The sequence below is a fragment of the Podarcis muralis genome, chromosome 11 (assembly GCF_964188315.1).
Source record: "Podarcis muralis chromosome 11, rPodMur119.hap1.1, whole genome shotgun sequence".
Classification (NCBI taxonomy): domain Eukaryota; kingdom Metazoa; phylum Chordata; class Lepidosauria; order Squamata; family Lacertidae; genus Podarcis; species Podarcis muralis.
Genome location: NC_135665.1, coordinates 43,463,085 through 43,483,905, shown reverse-complemented (window position 1 = coordinate 43,483,905; position 20,821 = coordinate 43,463,085). Strand labels below are relative to the sequence as shown.

Below are 20,821 nucleotides of genomic sequence, written 5' to 3'. Positions count from 1 at the left end.
AACTGCTTGCCCTTATTATTAACATTCAGGAGGAATTTGAAAACATCCCAGTGTTGGATGGCTGAGAGACACTGTTCCTGGCATCCTCAAAATTATCAGCTGTGTGGATATGAGATCATTTCAAAATGTTCCTAGATGTTGTTGTTGTTTTAAGTGAATTGTTCTTCCACTATGCCATTTACCATGCTGGACTCCTTTGGGAAGCAGAATAGGGTAGAAATTTAATAAACCTAAATGGAACAAATTACATGGAACTATTTATTTATGTATACCAAAGCAGCTTACATAAAATAAGCATAGCAACAGCATTCGCAAAATCCGTCAACTACAATCAAAACCAGCAATAAAAATTTGACAATCAGCACAAGATCCTAAGGGGACCAGAGGCTGAAGTTAATCTACACATGGGCTGCAGAAGTTTGGGAAAACAGCTTTTGCTCATTTTGAACAGGACCTGAAACACCAGAGGCCTCATTTCCAGAGGGGGAGCCATGCTAGTGTGTTGCAGCAAAAAAGAGCAAAGAGTCTTCCTATCACTTGGAGATTGAACCAAGGCAAAGGGCTTTCAGCACATTTTATGTTGGCTTTTTTCCTGAGTCATGCAGTAGCTTCAACCTTGAAGCACTCGTGATGAAGTAGACTCCACACACAAGACTTTGAAGATGACTTTTTACTTGTACGATGGCAACTATTAACAAGCTGTAGCATTTATGCATATCAAGGCCAATACAATGCATTTCTCAACCCTTAAGCCCAAGAGAGAGTCTCTTGCTTTTTGCTTCCAAAACTCATTTGTAGCAGTGCATAAGTTACCAGACCATTTTGCTTGCCTTCCCTCGCAAACTCCTCTGGACACAGAGTCTGCTTAAGTTTCTACTTTCAGCAAAACAGCGGTGAAACAGCCAGCCAGCCTCTAACTCCCACTCCTCCTATCTAAGAAGAGCCTGTTGCATCAGGCCAATGGCCCATTTAGGCCAGCATCCTTTTCCCACAGTTGGAAACCACATGTCTGCAGGACACCCACCTGAGAAAAAGAGAACTAGCCCTTCCTCTGGTTTCCAGCAACTGGTACTCAGAAGCATCGCAGCATCTGACTGTGGAGGCAGAATATAGCCATCATGGTTGGTATTCATTGATAGCCTTATCCTCCATGAAATTGTTCAACTTCTCTACGGACATTCCTTCCCATGCACATTGCTGTTCAAGATAAGTCTTGCAAGTCAGCTCTGAGTCTTCTCCTCGTGACATTTCCCCCCTTTAGAATATTGCACTGAACTCCAAGGCAAAATGACGAGCTCCTGCGCTGTTTAAAGAACATGCAGACATAAGGCACTCAGGGCTGCCACAAATACCGCAAAATACTGCGACAAATGCCGCAAATAACCAGGCTGCTTTAGGAAGTAACAGCAATTTCTAGCACATGTTTGGGGTTGCCCATTTCGCCAAGACTTTCTGTGACACCCATGCAGAACTCTGCAGATGCGATCAGTGCTTGGTTGCCCAATTTCTGTGCAAGCAACATTGTGGTTTTTTTCTAATCACCAGCTTCTCATCTCATCATTGGGAAATCTGGGAACTCCTCTACTGTATGAAAATGAAGCAGATATAGAGTCTGAACAGGTCAAAGAGGCAAAATGTCAGCCAGGCTTAGATGATGTTGCACAAGCATTGGGTGTCTATCGGTTTTCAGGTCACAAATATACTTACAAATGTATATTTCCCTATCACCTGTTTTCTGGTCACTTTACAGCATAGTTTTGCTAACAGATGGTCAAACTGCTGTCTGATGGAAATACAGTGCTCATTTGGTAACCCCGAGCCATTTTACCTCCATATTTCCCCGACGTATCATGTCTCAACATATAATAAATATGATTAATGAGAAAGTAAAGGAAATCCTATGTATGATTTTTACCACTAAAGGATATACAAGGCTGACCCAAGACATTTTGCTGTCTGAGGCTCAGCACGAAAGCTTCCCAACCCCAAGTCAAGGTCCATAGTACCCAAGGCCAGTCAAGTTACTTTAACATAGCCTTCATCACTTTGGTGCTCCCAAATGTGCTCCCAAACTCTCTCAACAGCCCTCTAACTGATGGGAATTGTAGTCCGAAACATCCAGAGGGCACCAGGGTGGTAAAGGCTGCTTTCGTACCCAATACATGTCACAAGAGCCCAAACAATAATGTATTAAGGTCAACATTTTGCTGCTCTTTCATGACACTAAGAATCCGCTGTCTCATTCTGCCTAATGGTAGGGCTTGGCTTGGCAATATGGAGCAAAGCTTGCAAGAAAACTATGCATTCCTTTATGCCTCCACTTCCATCCCAATACATGCACCCTTGAGGAGTGTCTCTCTTTTATAGGTCCCAGCCAGAGTTTGCAGTGAGGAATTGTGGGTCTTTAGCTGTGTGTCTTGCAAATTCTCATCCTGGGGCCCAAATCCAGCAACCTGCTTAGGCACCAGGACCATTTGGACATCTCCAGAAAGCAAGGTTCAGCAAATGTCTGCCATCACAGAGCGAAAAAAGAAAAGAAAACCCCTTGACGTGCCGTAAGTTGTTGGCCAAAGGACCATAGTTAATGCTCAGCCCACTTCCTAAAGAGAGGAGGGAAATATTTATCTTTTGCCCCTTGTACTTTAGAGAGCAGCCTTTGAGAGAATTCCAAGGCGGCAGAGTTCTTAATTATTATTTTAAGAGTGCAGTATCTGTATCTCAAGAGGTCTCTGTTTCCGAGAATCATCAAAGTTCTTTGCTCTTATGCAAACACAAGAAGACTTTCTTCCATAGGCAAACATTTGGGACTTTCCTCATCGCAAGAGCTGTGAGAACATGGAGCAAAGTGCCTTGAGAGATGGTGGCTTCTCTTTTGCTAGAGGTATTGCCACAGACACTGGGCAGCCATCTCTCAGAGATGCTGTAGTTGAACCCTGCTGGTGCTGTACTAAACAAGTACTGAGCAAGAGGACCACCAAGGTCCCATTCAACCTCATGATTTTAAAACTAGCATTCCAGAAGTGCACTCTACATTTCCACTTATTATGAATGGTGAAGTATTTGCATGGAGACATGGGCCCTGGAACTCTTTCCCCATTCTGTCAACAGCAACGAATTGAGGGCAACTTCAGCTCCTGGGTCAAATCTGCAGCAAAACTGGTTTGCATAGCAAAATAGATGCCTCACGTGAAGCTGTGCAGGTGCAGGGATGCTAATCCTCCACCTTGCCACAGGGCTAGTCCTTCGGGTGCCTGGCTCCCCAGGTGAATGCAGCCACATGAAAAGGAGGAGAGGAACATTCCTTCCGCCCTCCCTCACCCAAGGCTAGGGCCGTTGTGCAGCTATTGGTTTCAGTGCAGCAGAACTTTCCCAGCTCTTAACTGAGCCTGGCATTAACCAAAAGGCCACACCTTTGCTGTGCAATGGTATGTAGGCTTTCGCCTCCTTCCTAGCAGTGACCTCCCTGTTCTCTTGTCTGGGAAGGTCCACTGGTGCTCTGCTGGTTAGCCATGTGCTAGAGGCAGCCTAGTTTCATAGGTTTATGGACATGCAGAGAACGTGTGTGTCCTCAGGGTAAAAGAATCTATTCCAAGGCACATTCTTTTTGTGTTTGCTATAAGCATGCTAAGGACTCAGCCCTGCCCGACTCTGACTTTTTAAATTTTATTTCTGGTTTATTCATTGCTCCATGCAAGTAGCTAATGCTTTATGAGCTGGGAAAGTCGCCTTCTGCACAATCAGCCGTGGGTGTTGGCGGCTCCAGAGATTGTCCATGGACGAGGGTTTCATCACTGGGCACGTTGCAGGAGCAAAGGTGTTAAGCCCAGCACCGAGTGCCCTGGAGGCTGAAAGAAGGCAAGAGACTGTCAGAATTTGCAAATGATCTAGCCTGGTTGAATTACTCAATGCAGTCGCCGTGGTTCACACCAGCTGGGAAAAAATGCAGGTGAACCAGAATTCATCGGGGCTTGCCTGCTGTCAAGTCACTTGGCCAAGAGGTAACATATCAGAGCTAGGGATGGAGAAGTCATTTGGTCTGCTTTTTGCAGTGAACTGAACCAATTTGATGGTCCCAAACCAGTGTGTGGATTGCTACTCAGCTCCTGATTAGATTACTCAGGGGTCAGCAGACTTTTTCAGCAGGGGGCTGGTCCACTGTCCCTCAGAACTTGTGGGGGGCTTGGCTATATTTTTGGGAAAAAATTATGAACGAATTCCAATACCCCACAAATAACCCAGAGATGCATTTTAAATAAAAGGACACATTCTGAAGTTTACGGCATGTAATGCCTTAAGAGAAAATATTATGAAAATGATGTACAGGTGGTACATGACCCCAGTCAAGCTAGCAAAAATATATCACTTGCCCAATAATAAATGCTGGAAATGTAAAAAGGTGGAAGGTACCTTTTACCACCTTTGGTGGACATGCCCGAGGATTAAGGCTTTCTGGGAAATGATCTATAATGAAATTAAGAAGGTTCTTAAATGCACCTTTTATAAGAAACCGGAAGCCTTTCTCCTGGGCATGGTAGGCCAACTGGTGTCAAAGAAGGATAGGATTTTTTTTCTGTATGCTACAACAGCAGCAAGAGTTCTACTAGCAAAGTATTGGAAGATGCAAGAATTACCCACGCTGGAAGAATGGCAGACGAAGGTGATCGATTATATGGGACTGGCTGAGATGACCGGCAGAATCCGAGACCAGGGGAGAGAGACGGTGGAAGAAGAATGGAAGAAGTTCAAGGAATACCTTAAGAACTGCTATAATATCTATGAGTGCTAAAATGCCAAGGGCAGTAATAAAAATAGAATCACAGCTGTAAATGATGGGGTAAGATAGAAAAAGGATAATAAAAGTTATTAATATGATAATTGAAATGAGAAGTTGCTGGAAAAAAATTAAATATTTGGAATGCAGAAAAGGGGGGTATGGGGAAGTCGTTGAAACGAGGTTTAAGAAAAGGAGGTTATGAAATTATACATGTTTGTATGTGTTTGCATGTTTGTTGTTATTGTTTATTGTGTTGTTTATATCTTTTTGTTGAAAAATTAATAAAAATTATTTGAAAAAATAAATAAATAAAAGGACACATTCTACTCATGTAAAAACATGCTGATTCCCGGACCATCCATGGGCTGGATTGAGAAGGCGATTGGGCCGGATCTGGTCCCCAGGCCTTAGTTTGCCTACCCATGGATTACATGCTTCTCTGGATTTTGCAAGGCAGTTATGGTGCACAAGCAGCAAGCACATAAATATGGATTTTACAGTCCAAATGCGTATTTTATGGAAATGCATACAGGCATTGAACACCATTGAAAAAGCCTGAAAAACACCCCATTCCACCCCCTTTTTGTGCACAAAATAGGGTTAGTCAGTCCTCTAGTGAAAATGCAACAGGATGGGCTTAGGCTGACCTGGGCACATTGAGCACATTGCTCAAAGGTTATTTTAAAAAGCCACAACCAATGCTCAAATTATTGGTGTCGGTGTGACACCCTTTAAATTTTGTGCTGCCCACCTTAACTTTTAGAAGGATTCTGGGGGTGTTTTTGTTTGTGTCGGTGATTTGGCTATCCCCACACCCCCAAGAGATTGCATGGCATGGACCAACTCCATAATGCAGAGGTGGGGAAACCAGATGTTGTTGGACTCCAACTCCCATCAGCCTTTGCTAATGTGGCCAATAGTGAGGGATGATGGGAGTTGTAGTCTAGCAACACCTCCATGTCCACAGTTTCCTTCCTTTATACATTAATGGGTGGTGGCACCTTTCCTTCTCCACCGGATTTCTTTGGGGGAACCCTTTCTATAGGGTGCCTCAATGCACTCTGTTGGAAGCCAATTGTTCAGAATGTCCAATTGTTTTCCTTGAAATGGGGTTCCATTGGGTATTCAGTGACTAATCTAAACAGCGTCCCCACCCCCCGGCAACGCAGATAATAGTGCTTGTAGCTTTTATTCATTGAAATAAGTGGAAGCGTTCTAGTTTTCCCACGATGTAATTGTACAGATGTGCCTGCACAACAATGAAATGCACATATATATTCCAAGAGAAGCATGGGACCCCCTAGTTATTAGGCTCATGAGCCATTCACACAGACCTTACTGCTTCCTCTGTGCATTGTTCAGCAAGCAAATCACACAATAGTCACAAAACAGTTGTAGAGAAAGGAGGAAAATGTAATCTAAAAGCAGATTAGCAGTAAATAGCACCACCTAAGGTATCAGCAGATTCCCTGGCCCCATACTTTCCTACTGGGGTCGCCTGCCTACACTGATGCACAGAATATGATATGATTTTATCATTTTTAAAAAGCTCACGGATGCTGTTGAATGGGTCTTGCATGTTCTCTGCTGTATATCAGGGACAGCTATAGAAGGCTCTGGAGGAAGAAGTTCAACTCACCATAGATCCTAGCTTTGATTTGCAAAGTGCTAAGTTTTTATCGTGATTACTCTGCAGTAGGAATCTTGCTTTGGGGATTTCCTTCATGTTTGTTTCTGGAAGTCTCATTAATTCAGTGTTTCATTCATCAAAATCTGCTTTTATTTCATGTTTTATCCATTGGTAATGATTTTGCTGTGATAGGTTTGGGTGTTTTCCACCATCCTTTTCCCCCACTTTCCCTCCCTCCCTCTTTTTTTACTAAATTCTACTGTCACTAATGGGAGGAGCTGGCTTCTGCAGAAGATGCCATTTTGCTTCTCCCATAATTCTCCTGGATGTCGTGCATTCTGGGTAAAATAAAATAGAGATTGCACCCCTTGGTGGGAGCCCCAGCTCTCCTGGAATGCCATGAAACAACAGAAAGCCCTGGGAAGAAATATTCAGATTGAATGGGACTCTCACTTAGGCTTTGGCGAATCTGTCAATTTCGGTTTCTCTCAGTTTCTCCATCTTATGTTCAGTTCTTTGCATTTCCAGATCAGTCTGCAATATATAGAGAGCTGGTGAGAACTTTGAAGGGTGGTTAGATAGATCCAGTTCCCATTGCTACCCACAGTTCACTGTTCCATTCATCTGAAAAACAAATGAGCATTCCCATTTTGAACAGGTTGCCATTCTTGTGGCAAGTTTGATACCTTTGCGGAATCAGGTCACATGGTGGATTAGCTACATAGCATAAAGCAGCCTTCCTCAACCTTAGGTTCCCAGATTTTGTTGGACTACCACTCCCATCATCCCTGACTGCTGCCCCTGCTGGCTGTGGAAGATGGGATTTGTAGTCCAACAACATCAGGGAACTCAAGGATGAGAAAGGCTGGTGTAAAGGATAGTCTCTAAACATGGGCACATGAGAAAGTGTGGGAGAGTTTATGGAGTCAGTTATGTAGTCAGAGTTATGCGGCACAACATGTAATTAATCACCAGGGTTACTTAAAAGGCACCAAGGCTGATTGCAAAAGCTGGACTCCTTCAAATGAGTGTCTGGATGCCATGCTGTGTTGAAATGAAGTCTAAACAGATAGAGCAATCTCTTGGCGAGTAAAATGGGTATATAGGGAAGTGTGCTTTTGAGCAGGGCTGGCCCACCCATGAAGCAAGGTGTACTGGCCTGGCCCAGATAAGGAAGCCTGATGGTTAACTCTTTACTGGCAAGAGAAACACAACAGCTTCTACAGTGCTCTGGATACACACCCAAACACACACATGCTTCTGGCCTCTAGGCAGCTGTACATAGGTCTGGACTCTATGGAGCAGTTGTCACAAAAGTGGAGGCCCTCTCCTCATCTGGCTCATATCCCCTCCTCTGATAGGTTGCATGCTCGCAACCTGAGACTTCTCCTGCATGCAAGTCACTGCTTCTCTTCATATGAGATAACTGGGCATGGCTACTCCAGTTTACTAAACTGATTACAAGCTATGTAATGTCATTAGCACATTCCACAGTGTTGCAAGAATGTATAGATGCAAAGGCTATACCAGGAATTAGAAGGGATCTAATTTTATTATGATTAACAACTGCTACATTGCAAGCTGTGGCTAAATCCACCACTTATTACTGATTGGATTGATAAAAACATGGGGAATTGGGGTTGTGGGAAAGATTTTATCTGAAATTAAAGGCACATGTAACCTGTTGCTTGTGGATGTACTGATAGAAAAGTGGCCACCATTTCTTATGTATGTCGATTCAACAAGAACAATGCAGAAAGGCTCAGCTTCCATTTTTTATTTCAGAATATTGAAGGAGGGAAGGTGCAGCATGAAGAGAAAAACCAAACAAAGAAATCATTTTGAAATTGGAATCTTTGCTTATCTCTGATTTTTCTCATTCTGTTTATATCTTGAAATGCACACTAGTTATTGTGTGGTCTGAGTTTCTGTGTGTGCATAAATACATACAGATCTAAAATAAAAATCCTGTCCAAATTGTTTTTATATGCACTGTATTGCTTTAGCCTTTTAACTGCACACCATCATTCCCAAAAAGTGAGTGTCACATGTTTACTTACCTCTGCACACATAAATCTGAAAGCAGGTGGGTACCATATGGGAGACATCCCCTGTGCGCAGTAATTGAAGGTGTTTCAGAGAGGGACTAGTAGCTGCATGGTATCACATCATATTATTTACATCATTGCCCAGCATAGGGACCTGGAGCTTTATAAAATCTGCAATGTAGAAAACTAAAATGAGAGAGAGGGTGATATCCAACATGAGCCATACTCTATGGACATCCTCTGATTGTGACTAACATTGGATGTAACCCATAGAACAGGAACACAGCCATTAATTTTGAACATAAACATCAAGGCTTTTTAGAAACGCTTTACTGAAAGTAAGTCCTTCAGCAGTCAACGAGACTTACTTTACAGTAGGCATACCTAGGGTTGCATTGTAAAGGGAGTTCTGGGCATTTGTTGAAAAATTCAGCCCCTTCAAAAGGGAATTTTCGTCTTGATACTTGAACACCACCAAAACTCATTACAGCACTGCTTCAAATGCTTAGTTTCCCAAGAAACAAGGAATGCAGATATCTTAATGCACTGGAAGCCTTAGCTCTTTGTACCACCACCTTCCCATTCACATTCAGAAAGATCTTCTTGATGGTGTTGGAGAACATTTCATTTTTGGGATTGTGCATGTCCATATAATTGTGCATTTCAACACACCACCATAATTACTACCATAGATTATAGGGAGGAACAAGTCTGAGGTCTGGCCAATTTTTAATAAGATGTATTAAATGCAACCTTGAATAGTTCACATACTGTCGCTGGTTCTGCCTTCGGTGCTTTGATTGTTAGCAAATGTTTAATTCTCACTTCATTTTCTGCCTTAATCTTCAGAGTTACAGCAGAAAGGGTAAACAACACACACTTTGCTGTCTCTGCACTCCTGGGACAAATTTTCACAGGTTGCAATTATGCTAAAATAAGCCAGGGGAAGGGTGATTACATTCTCAACTTGTACAAATCACCATAGACCTGGAGTCCAGAATTCCGCTGTTAAAAAAAAAGAAGTCATGAATATTTGAGTCCATAGCAAGTCTTGAACTGGTGACCTAAAGGATGTCAGGCAAGGTTTAAGCATGTGCTCTGCCACTCAGCAATACCCTAAGGACAGAACTTCAGGGGACCATCTGATAAAGCTTCCTTCCACCAATTGGCTAGAGTGGGTCAGGTGACACTCTCTATCCTCTTTAAAGGCTCCCAAGTCAGACTTGCTCACTCGTCTATGTAGCTACGACATCTGCTCCTGCCTTCAGCCTTTGATTTTCCCTACCTTTTGCCTCACCTGACCCTCACTAGGAGCCAGGTTTTACATTAACAATATCTCTCAAACTTAGATCTCTAGCTTTTGTTGGACTACAACTCCCTGGTCCTGCTAGCTAGGGATGATGGGAGTTGTAGTCTAACAACAGAGGGAGACCCAAGTTTGAGAAACACTGCACTAAGGCATCAGCCAAAACAAACAAGCTAATCTTTTCCTACCAAATACATGTGTGCCTCTTTAACTTTTCTCATTCATCAAGATCATTGTTTGGCTCCTGATCACATGCAGTAACCTATATGTCATAGCCTACAAGTAAAGCTGTGACTATTATGGCACTATGGCCAGAGGCTGTACTTGCTTAATTGAGATTGAAAACCAGCCATACCACCTCCTATTCTCAGGAAAACAGGGACTGCACCTGCTTCTGATGCTTGGATGCTAACCGGTTTAGCAATGGACAAGTTTGTCAGTTTCAATTTCTTCTGCTTTACATTTTTCCAATCTTAAGTTCAGTTTTCTGATTTGTTCACAATTTATTTAACAAAAGTCAGTGCAACCATTTTATCTGCATTTTCATACAACTTTTCAGACACCTTTCCCTCTGTCCCTCCTTCCAAATTTGCCTAACATGCACATTTTTGCAAGCAATTTCCCCCAATACAATGCATGACGTTTGTATATTATTTTCACTACTATCTACATTTTTAGCACACTTTCCCCTTATATACATCTTTATATACTCTTTTGGGTTGGTGAATTGCATCACAGAATTTGAAATACTACAAATTTTGGAGGATAACTATGATTTGGTTTGTGTTCAGGAAGTACAAATTAGGTAAATCCATATTAAAATGCAAGCTGAACAAATTTCTCCCCACCCTTGCCATCCCTAATCCTGCTGACCTCTTTTAACTTTATGGTTACTATTGCATACTATGTCTCAGCTAGTCCTATTCTCTATGTAGCTTTTTCTCTGAAGCATTTTTCTCAAGGAAGTCTGTTCTTATCAGCTTGATATGTGATATGCTCTTGATCTAGGAGCTGCATGTTAAAATGACTGATGGAACAGGATCAACAGGGAAATGGCTTTGGAGCTTGTGCTGTCCACAGCTCACATTTCCCTGGGATCTTTTGTTCTTCCCAAACTGGCGTGCTTCCTTGCAGAGGGTTCCTCTTTGCAAGAATGCGAAAGACAGAACTGAATTAATGAATTCTGGTCCTTTCCAGCTCTGTGGTTGCTCTAATCAACCAGCCAGAGATGCTCTAAGCAACATCTGGACAGGTAAAAGCTAAAATTCATGGTCAAAGTGATATTTATAAGAGGAAAGGAATAAAGACCGGTTGTCAAATTTTGCTGGTGCTTTTAATCTTCACAAGATACATCTACTCTTAAAAAGGCTGGTTCACACAACTGAGGTACTGGAGCCTGATAAACATACTGGGCATTCTGATGCTCAGGCATGCGGTGTGAGCATCCACATACAATTAGTTGCTAAGCACTGATTCAAATTGATTTGACACAGAACAAGCCCAGTTAAACATTCATTGGCCCTCACCTACGAAATGTGAGCTGCAGATGTCCATCACATGTGTGTAGCAATTTTCAAAGTGGTGAGACCAGTAAAATAGATTTCATGGGATTTGCTGGATCAAGATTACAGGTTTCAACCTTGCAATAATTTTCATCTGCTGAATTATGCTCTGTTAATATAATAGGACACCAAAGGGAAGTCCCCAAACCCTCCCTCACCTTCTCTTTTCATTTATTCCTCTTTTTCCTTCTCTCATCTGACTCAAGGCCAAAGCAGATGTGACATCATTAGCCCATCTGTGTCTGTCCATCCTGGAACTGGACCATAACCATGTGAGGGAGGGCAATAGGAACAAGCACACTAACTCTGCCCCCTTTTAGTCATCATCATCATTGCCCTCCATGAGTTGGAGGCAGGGCCCCCAACTTGAATAAAATATGGGGGGGGGCAGGTAAGTCCCACCCCACATAATCAGTCACAAGGCACACACACTATTTGAATGATTATGCCCATCAACTTGGGAGCAGCAGCCTCCTCAAATATTTTATGGGGGATGAAGGGGCCTCGACCCCTAGGAGTTGGCTCCTCATGGTTGGAGGGCAACTTTGTGAAGCAGGGAGCCTCCTGTGCTTCTGGTGGCTCTCTGCACATCTGAGAACCCTGCAGAAGTTCATAAAGCTTCACAGCAACGGGGAACAGAGCTCATCTCTACTGACCCCCCCCACCAATGTGATTACTATGAACAGTCCCAGAGTGCCTGAAGGCAGCTAATGAATCGAGATATTCTTAAGGGACAGACTTCCAGAAATACATTCCAAAGATTTCTCAAAAGGTCGAGACAATTTAAACCTCTCCCTTCACACGGAACAAGAAAGATCTACCTCACTTCATTTGGGATTTGAAGCCACCTGGAGGTCCACGTGCTGTTTGTCTGGAGATTTTAGTGTTAATAATTATCTGTGCTTGCTGAATGAATGCAATAAGTTATTCCTAGCCTTCTCTGCGTCAGCACAAAATAAAGCTCCTGGAGATGACATGTGGATGGTAATTTACTCTACATCTTCCCATGGCCTATTTTCATTGTGTATAATGCAATTCATATTTTTCTATAATTTTACTCTTCCCAGGCAGGAAATGCTTTTTCTAAAATAAAAACAACTACACCTAGCAACTTGTCTCCGAAAGTTTCTGTATTTCAGAGGTGGTCATGCTGCGCTTTTTCTCTAAACAAGCTATATGTGTTATATAGCAGCAGCAGTGGCCATGGGGGTGGGGCAGAGCTGCACTCCTGAAATTAGTGTCACTGAAGCCCTGCCCCATCTTAGTAAGCTGCAATGAATCCAGTGTCAGGAGTATACCTTGGCAACTCTGCCCCACCACCACAGCCACTACAGTGTATGAGAGAGAAGCTAAACACATGTGAAGACGAAAGAGCAAAGGCTTCTTCACATAGAATCTTAGAATTACTTTGTCCAGTTGTGGGCACCATAATTTAAGAAGGATGTTGACAAGTTGGAACGTGTGCAAAGGAGGGCAACCAAGATGATCAAGGGTCTGGAAACCAAGCCTCATTAAGGATGCTTGAAGGAGCTGAGTATGTTTAGCTTGGAAAAGAGGCAATAAGATAGCCATCTTCAAATATCTCAAAGGCTTTCACGTGCAAGATGGATCAAGCTTCTTTTCTCCTGCTCTGGGGTGTGTGTGTGTATGTGTAGGACTCGAACCAATGGTTTCAAGTTATGGAAATTATGACTAAACATCAGGAAAAACCTTCTGACAGTAAGAGCTGCATGACTGTGAAACAGACTCCCTCAGGAGGTTGTGGACTCTCGTTTAGTTGAGATTCCTGCAGTGTACTGGTTTGGACTAGATATCTGCCCTATTCACATATAAAATGTATGTGTGTGTGTAGGCTAAAACTTAAATTAAAATGAAAATGCAGGGCAGAGAAGATAAACATTGCCCCTTTCTCCATCTCATCTCAACTAACTCCATTATTTTCTGTCATTTGCTTTAGCCTGGTTCATTTCCGGTATCAGATCTAGGCTGAAGAAAAGTACCTGCAACCACTGTGAATTAAAGCATTTATGTATTTATGATATTTGTATGTTGAAAATGGCTGTTCTTGGTTGGAGTGATTGGCGCTCTTCCTGCCTGCCTGCTCCCTATACTTCCTATGGTCTTTCAGGTCTCTCTGACTGGCAATTCCTTTTTGCAGATCTTCTCTGCTGCCAATACAGCACCATCGCCCCATTCAAGAACTGTAGTTAATTAATCACATGCCTTTTAATTGATTGACTGGATAATTAAGCAAGTAAATCCATGTATACAGTATTTGCATATGAGAATAAGAAACCATACCCTAAAGAGGAAAAAGGAGCAAATTTTATTTGGGTGGAATCCAAAGAATTAGGGGAAGGGATAGTGCATGAAAAATGTTCTAGGTTCAATACTTGGCGTCTCCACGTAGGGCTGGGAATGTCTTCTATCCAAAACCCTGCAGAGAAACAGCCCATTACTGTAGATAATACTGGGCTAGAGGGACCAGTGACCTGACCCAGTATAAGGCATCTTCCTATCTGTTTTGGGCAGAAGCTTGGGGGGGGGGAGTGCAGTGATGCATCACATACCTGTGATGTAATGTGCATGACACATGTCACGCATGTGTCATCAGGAGGAGCGCATCATCAGGAGCAGGCCTTCCTTAGTGCTGCACAGATTCTATGCCTGCAGCTCCTCCTCTCTCATGCTCAGGAGGACCAAGCCTTTGATGCTGCACTGCACTCGGCTTGGTGGTCCAGCCGCCTCGCCCCCTCAATATTGGGAAGGGGCTGAGCCCCCTGCTAAGGAATATTGAGGGGGCTGGTAACACCTCTGCCCCCTAGAGCTGGTGCGCCTGCTTCCTATGCTATCCAGTTGATGCCTTTGTCATTAAGAAAGGGATTTTGATCGAGTGGAAGCATCTTCTAACAGAAGAGGAGGGTCATTAATCATAAATTAATGACCTCATCTCTAAGCGGTGTTACAAAAGATAAAATCAGTTGAAATTAAGCATAAAATCAGAAACACTTATTTTAAACGCTTGCTGATTTATTAATTTTTTTAAAAAGGAAGTCTTCACCCAAGGCCTGAAGTTCAACAGGGACTGTCTGATTTCAGCTGGCAGGAAGTTCCATAGAATTGTAGTCATGTCTTTTCATTGTTTCTAGAAATCTAGAAAGGTTCCATTCATTTCTAGATCAATGTAGACAACATTTCTGAGAAAGTTATTGAAAGAACAACCCCCATATATCCTGAAAACAGACAACACTTTTCACAGTTGATGTAAATGATCAGGAAAAGAAATGGGGAACCTTTTTGGTGCAGCCCCACTTCCTACACAGAATGAGAGGCCTCCATTAGATCACATAGCTACAACATACCTGTTGTGTAGGAATTATGATTACTGCGCCATTTTGTGATGAGGATATAACATTGCCAATGGCCCTTGAGCAAAGGCGGAGTTGCCAGTCAAAGGAAAATGAGTCTGTGAACATTTCTCTCTCTCAAACAAATTGAAGTTGATCCAAGAAGGTGTGTTGTGAGAAAGCTAAAGAGGAGGGAGGAATTCTTATGCCTCCGAGCCATGGCAGAGACATGACAGGGATGGGATGCAAAACGCAGTTTGAAATATTTAATAACATCCCTATTGACAAACAGGAAAAGCAGCTTCCTGCTTTGAAATAAAGGTCACAAGTTGTTCACACGGGAGATTAAACAGTAACACAAAAGGCCTGGATAAATTGCAAAAAAGTAAAAAAAAACAGAGTAATTTTCTACTGGAGGGTTGCAACAGAAGCATGGGGTGATCGTTGGGGTGTGCATTGGTTCTGTGTGCGAGACGAGGGGTGATTTGGTGAGGTTTTGGTGAGCATTCCAAGATAGAATTGAGCCTTCCAAGATAGAATGCTGCTGTTAACAAGGAATCTCAAGCCAACAGATGTCCGTAGAAAGCCCATAAGCAGGACACAAGTACAACAGCACTCTCCGCACTAGAGATTTCCAGCAACTGGTATTCAGAAGCATATTGCCTCTGACACTGGAGGTATTCCTGTAATTCTTGGCCTGACCTCTGACTTGCTCCCCAGTCCACTGAGAGCCAGTGTGGTGTAGTGGTTAAGAGCGGTAGTCTCGTAATCTGGGGAACCGGGTTCGCGTCTCCACTCCTCCACATGCAGCTGCTGGGTGACCTTGGGCCAGTCACACTTCTTTGCAGTCTCTCAGCCTCACTCACCTCACAGAGTGTTTGTTGTGGGGGAGGAAGGGAAAGGAGTATGTTAGCTGCTTTGAGACTCCTTAGGGTAGTGATAAAGCGGGACATCCAAACCATTCTTCTCTCTTCCTGCCCTTAGGTTCATCCTCATGACCTCTGGACTTCTTGACTAAATCCCTGTAATAAATAATATAACTACTAAGAAATAAAGTGTGGTGGAGTGGTTAGTGTGTCAGACTAGGATCTGGGAGACCTGGATTTGAATCCCGCTCAACCATGAAGCTCACTGGGTGACCTTGGGCCAGTCACTTTCTTTCAGCCTAACCTATCTCACAGGGTAAGGATAATATGAAGAAGGGAAGCACCATCTCTGCCATTTTGAGTCCCTTGAAGGAAATGCGAGATTTAAATGCAATCTAAAATAAAATAAAATAAAATAAAGTACGGTAATTCCACAGCATGTTAATCACAGCATTAGGGATGAGGGAGAAACTTGATCCCGTTCACATTGGAAGGAGAATCTGCTGAATTCTTGCTTTCCGAAACAATACACAAACTGAAACACAGCCATCCTTTGAAAATTCCCCAAATTTTGCAATGCAGATCTCCAACCAAGTAATATGTACAAAAAATTGCATGTACCAGGGTAAAGTGTGCATAAAAGGCATGTATTAGTGAAAATAACATCTGAAATGCATTATATTATGGAAGGTTACTATGCAAAAATGTGCACCACAGGCAAAATTGCAGACAGTCATGTGTATATTAGAAGAAATGCACTGATTAATTTTCAAGATGATTTTTAAAAAAATCACAAACTGATATGGAAATGTGGAGAACTCAGCGTAAGTAGGGAAAAATGAAAAACCGAGGGAAACTGAAATTGACAGATGCTCCCATCGGTGTGCAATTTCACCCTACAAAGCTAAAGATGTTGCAAAATTTCCCAGAGCAGATGGAATGGAATGTCCCACTAAGCAAACTTCTGGATTGGGTTGCCAACTGACCAGGAAAACAGGCATGGTCTGTTCTTGTGTCTTTAACAGCTTGTTCTAAAGAAATAAGCTGGTGAAATCTTTCACGTTGTGTAGACAAGTGTTCTCACTTCTTAAAGGCACAAGAGCCTTGTAAATCACTGATGACCCTACTTCTCAAATCCAAGATGACTGCAGATTTCATGTTTGGGAGTAGCATGTAGAAGGAGAGATCTAAGAGTTTTTAGATCTGCAGCAGAAGATGTGACTTGACCTTGAACCCTTTAATTTAGGGCAAGTTCAGGCATATCTGATCTATGAACTCCAAGACAGGAGAACAAAAGTGGATGACATTTTAATAATCTGATCTGATAGCTGATTGATTATCATGGAGAAAGCCTTCACATTGCATGTAATAAATGCATTTGAATGGTTCAGTGGATGGTTGGTGAAATTTTCCTGGAGTAAAATTGACATGTGATATGTGAATCTGCCAGATGTAAGTATGAAGTAACCAGCTTTTACTGGATTGTTTTTGTAACTTTCACAACTATTCCCAGAAGTCATTCTATCAAATATTTGCATTTCTCCTATTCTGTTTGGTAAATAATGTCTGAAAAGTAAATTGATTCTAAAAAGTATTATGTTTTCAGTTGTTGTTCTTTTAATGTACAAGTCAACATTTTATAATGTATTTTGTATTGACATTGTCTTTTGTTAATTATGTTTTTCAGTGCTGCTTGCTCAAGTGCAATTTTAAAAACCTGCATTTCCTCTTGTGCAAGATTTAAATGTGTGTTTGAATATAAGCCAGTCTCTAATAATTGCTAATGAAAGTGACATCTTCTTTGGTAACCACTGTTGAAAGAAACAGTAGCAAGATGTGAATTTATTTATTGAATGGTATATAGCCAGCGTTTCCATTTCAGATAGGACCCACAAGGTGGCTGTCAACCAAATACAACAAGAGAAACTCTAACACATTAAAAAAACACCCCACCTTAAATAATGCCACAAACTAGTAGAATATTTAAATCAGCAAAAACAAACCTCCATCCATTTCACACTATTTCAATTAGTGTCCCTTTCAAATGCCCATGCAAACAGCACTGTTTTAACTTGCAGGCAGAAAGGTTATCAGTTTCATAGTCCAGGTGCCATCACTGAGAAGGCCCTGCACAGTGTACTTTACCTATCATACCTTAGATGGCAATGGGACAGTAAACACAGCCTCTCCTAGCAATCAAAGGGTATAGGCATGGTTATATGGAGTTAACAGCCCTTTATACATCCATCTCTCAAACTGCTACGACCCATGAAGCCAAATTCCGGCTTCGATTTAGGGATGCGTGAGGGGGGCAGGTGCCCTGGGTAGAGGGCAGGGGATCGGAAAACTGCATCCTGCTTTGATGGTGCAGCAGGAGAAACCACACTGCAAGGCCCATTGCCAGCCCTAAATTTGGTGCTTTGAAGCTCTGAGCATAGGGCTGGCAGACCTCTCATTTCTCCCTGTCCCGCCATTGACAGGGAGGAGGGGAACAAGGGTGGAGTTTGCATATGACAGCAGCAAGCAGAGCTTCTCCAGTTTGCCTCCCTTGTTTGCAAAACATGGATTTGTTTCTCTCCTCACCACAGCTTGATGGGATGGGAGGAAAAGCAAGCAAAGGCAGTCCTCACTCGCTGCTATAGCTCGCAAACACCCAAACCAAGCCGGACCACTCTCTTTGGGAGCATGGAGGCTGCCTTAAAGTGCTTTTCAAAAGCTCTGCTTGAAGCAGCTTTTGCGAGTCTCTTCTCCCCTACCCTGCTGTTGCCCACCTGCAGGAGAAGCATGTGAGCGGCTTCAAACCGTGCTCTCGAGCAGGATTTAATAGCTGCTCATCTGCTGATGAGTGGAGATTAAATCCTGCTGCATAGAGGATGAACCATTAGAGACGTATGCTTCCTATTCATTTACAAAAGAACAATCCTTGGCATTTATTCTATAGACACACAATTTATTAAATTTGTACACCACCCTTCATCTGAAAATCTCAGGGTGGTTCACAGCATACTGTGATTCTAACCAAATTTAGATCTGTATTGTGGCAGCTAGGTGCTCCTACCCCAACAACCTGCTTCCCATCAGTTCCTCTGTCATTCTTGTTCTTCAAGAGTCATGCGTCTTCTGTTTTTCCTTGGGACTATGAGGGACTATGGGACGCAGGTGGCGCTGTGGGTTAAATCACAGAGCCTAGGACTTGCTGATCAGAAGGTCGGCAGTTCGAATCCCTGCGACGGGGTGAGCTCCTGTTGTTCGGTCCGTGCTCCTGCCCACCTAGCAGTTCGAAAGCACATCAAAGTGCAAGTAGATAAATAGGTACCGCTCTGGCGGGAAGGTAAACGGTGTTTCCGTTCGCTGCTCTGGTTCGCCAGAAGCGGCTTAGTCATGCTGGCCACATGACCAGGAATCTGTACGCTGGCTCCCTTGGCCAATAAAGCAAGATGAGCGCCGCAACCCCAGAGTCGTCCGCGACTGGACCTAATGGTCAGGGGTCCCTTTACCTTTACCTATGAGAGTCTAGCTAGAAGAGAGTCCATCCATGCCCTCTTCCAGGATATTGCATCCAACCATATTGTTGATCTCACAAGCACGGTTGGCCAGCAATGGGTGGTGGCCTTCCAGATGATTGACAACTCCACCATTGTTTTCTGTAGGCAGCTAAAACAGGAAGTCTATCAACCCCATATTGGGCTGCCACATATGGCTGGTGGGCCGGATTGGGCTTGGCACAGACCTGAATAAGGAAGAACATACCCCAAATGTAACACATATGCAGCATTGGCTCACACCACATCGCCTACCAGTTCCAGATGCTCTCTTCCAATGTGTGGTCTCCTGCAGCTCCGTTCGGGGAGCTTCAAAGCCAGCAGCCAGCTGAACCGCTTTGCTGTGGGTCAGTTTAAGCTTCTCCTTTGATGTCGTTCCCCTGCCCTTTTCTTTCTCTGTGTTAACGAGCGATAGGCTTTCATCAGCCAACTGTTTTGATTTTAATTATTTTGAAATCCGCAGCTGAGATTACACTGAGTAATGCAGCCCCATTATAATAAAAAGGGAAAGGGATGTTTACAGGAGTTTGTGCTGCTGGTGGTGCAGGCGAATCAAAACGCTGAAAAGTTGGACACCCTGCCAATTCTGCCAGCAGCTTGCGCACTCGGAGAGGAAACCCCGCCCACTCAGGAGGATTGGCAGGGAGCCCAAAGGCATGGCTTTTGTTTGTGGGGAGGAAGGCTGACCTGCACAGAGTGGCTATAAGCACACGGCCGTTTTGTTTTGTGCTGGTTCAGTTTCCAAACAAAGCAAAGCAGAAATGGGCACAGGCATCGTGTGACATTTGCCCCGCTGTATCCTATGGAATTTGGACCCACACCTTTAATGGGCATCAGTGGAAGAGCATGTTTTCCAGAGTGCGATCTTTTGCGTGGAAGATTCCACTTCCTCTTTTGAAATGAACGGCTGTAAGAGCTTCCTGTGGGTAGACAAGCCATTAAATGTACAGTTGTAAGAGCTTCATACATGCAGAGTATCCATAGGTCTATGGTTAGGGTGCATAACTGGGACTAGTTTTCAGATCTGAAAGTATGTGTGTGTATGGGGGGGGGGGAGAGTTGTAGAGTAGGGCATAATTTCCCCCAGGATATAACTTTCTAGGCAATGAGAAAAACATATGATGGTCCAGTGTGTACAGAACATCGATGGGGACACAGAAGGGGAGTTTTCATTGTGTTCTGAACTTAAACAATGGAATGAAAAGATACATAGAGTCAGTGTAATTTTGTAAGCAGTATCATACCACTTCAAACAGAATCCTCGGTACCATCTTGTGGGAGGAGTTGCCCCCCCCCCAAAATCAATGAAGGGGCTGGGCCCCCTCACCGTTAAGGGATGGCTGTGTGTGCACGCCATAGGACACACATGCGTCATGTGTGCAAGCTGCAGGGCATCCACATGACATGTCAGCACACTCCTCAATCATCCTAGAATCACACCTTTCAGTATATTGCACTGCTTTGTAATTGGAAGCTAATAGGTCCTACCTTTTAATAAGCCATCTGGAGAGCTTTCTGTACAATCCATTTCCACCTTGCTCAATGAAAGAACCCCATGTGTACTAAACCATACAGGTTTCTCTTTTTTAAAAAGGAAGAAGCTTTTCTTGCATATCGGTTGTCATTCTGCCTGCACAGTAATATATCTTCCAATGAGGCTTTGTTTTGGTTTCCATAAATCTCCCACGAGTTGTTCGCTACAGCCTGCAACTTATCTCATGCCAAAATGAGCAAAAATGACTGCTG

The 20,821-nt window shown here is 43.1% G+C and overlaps 1 long non-coding RNA gene across 2 annotated transcripts; it reads right to left on the bottom strand.

Annotated features, from left to right (window-relative positions):
- Window positions 1-244: 244 nt before the first annotated feature.
- Window positions 245-19,614, bottom strand: LOC114606921 (uncharacterized). Of its 2 annotated transcripts, none has more exons than XR_003708998.2 (4): window positions 19,331-19,614; window positions 8,465-8,623; window positions 6,858-7,028; window positions 245-3,845 (listed from the first exon to the last, which is right to left on the bottom strand). It is a non-coding gene; the product is annotated as an uncharacterized LOC114606921 (long non-coding RNA). The 2 variants fall into 2 exon arrangements; XR_013394703.1 differs by having other exon boundaries at window positions 6,858-6,938.
- Between the last annotated feature and the right edge of the window lie 1,207 nt (window positions 19,615-20,821).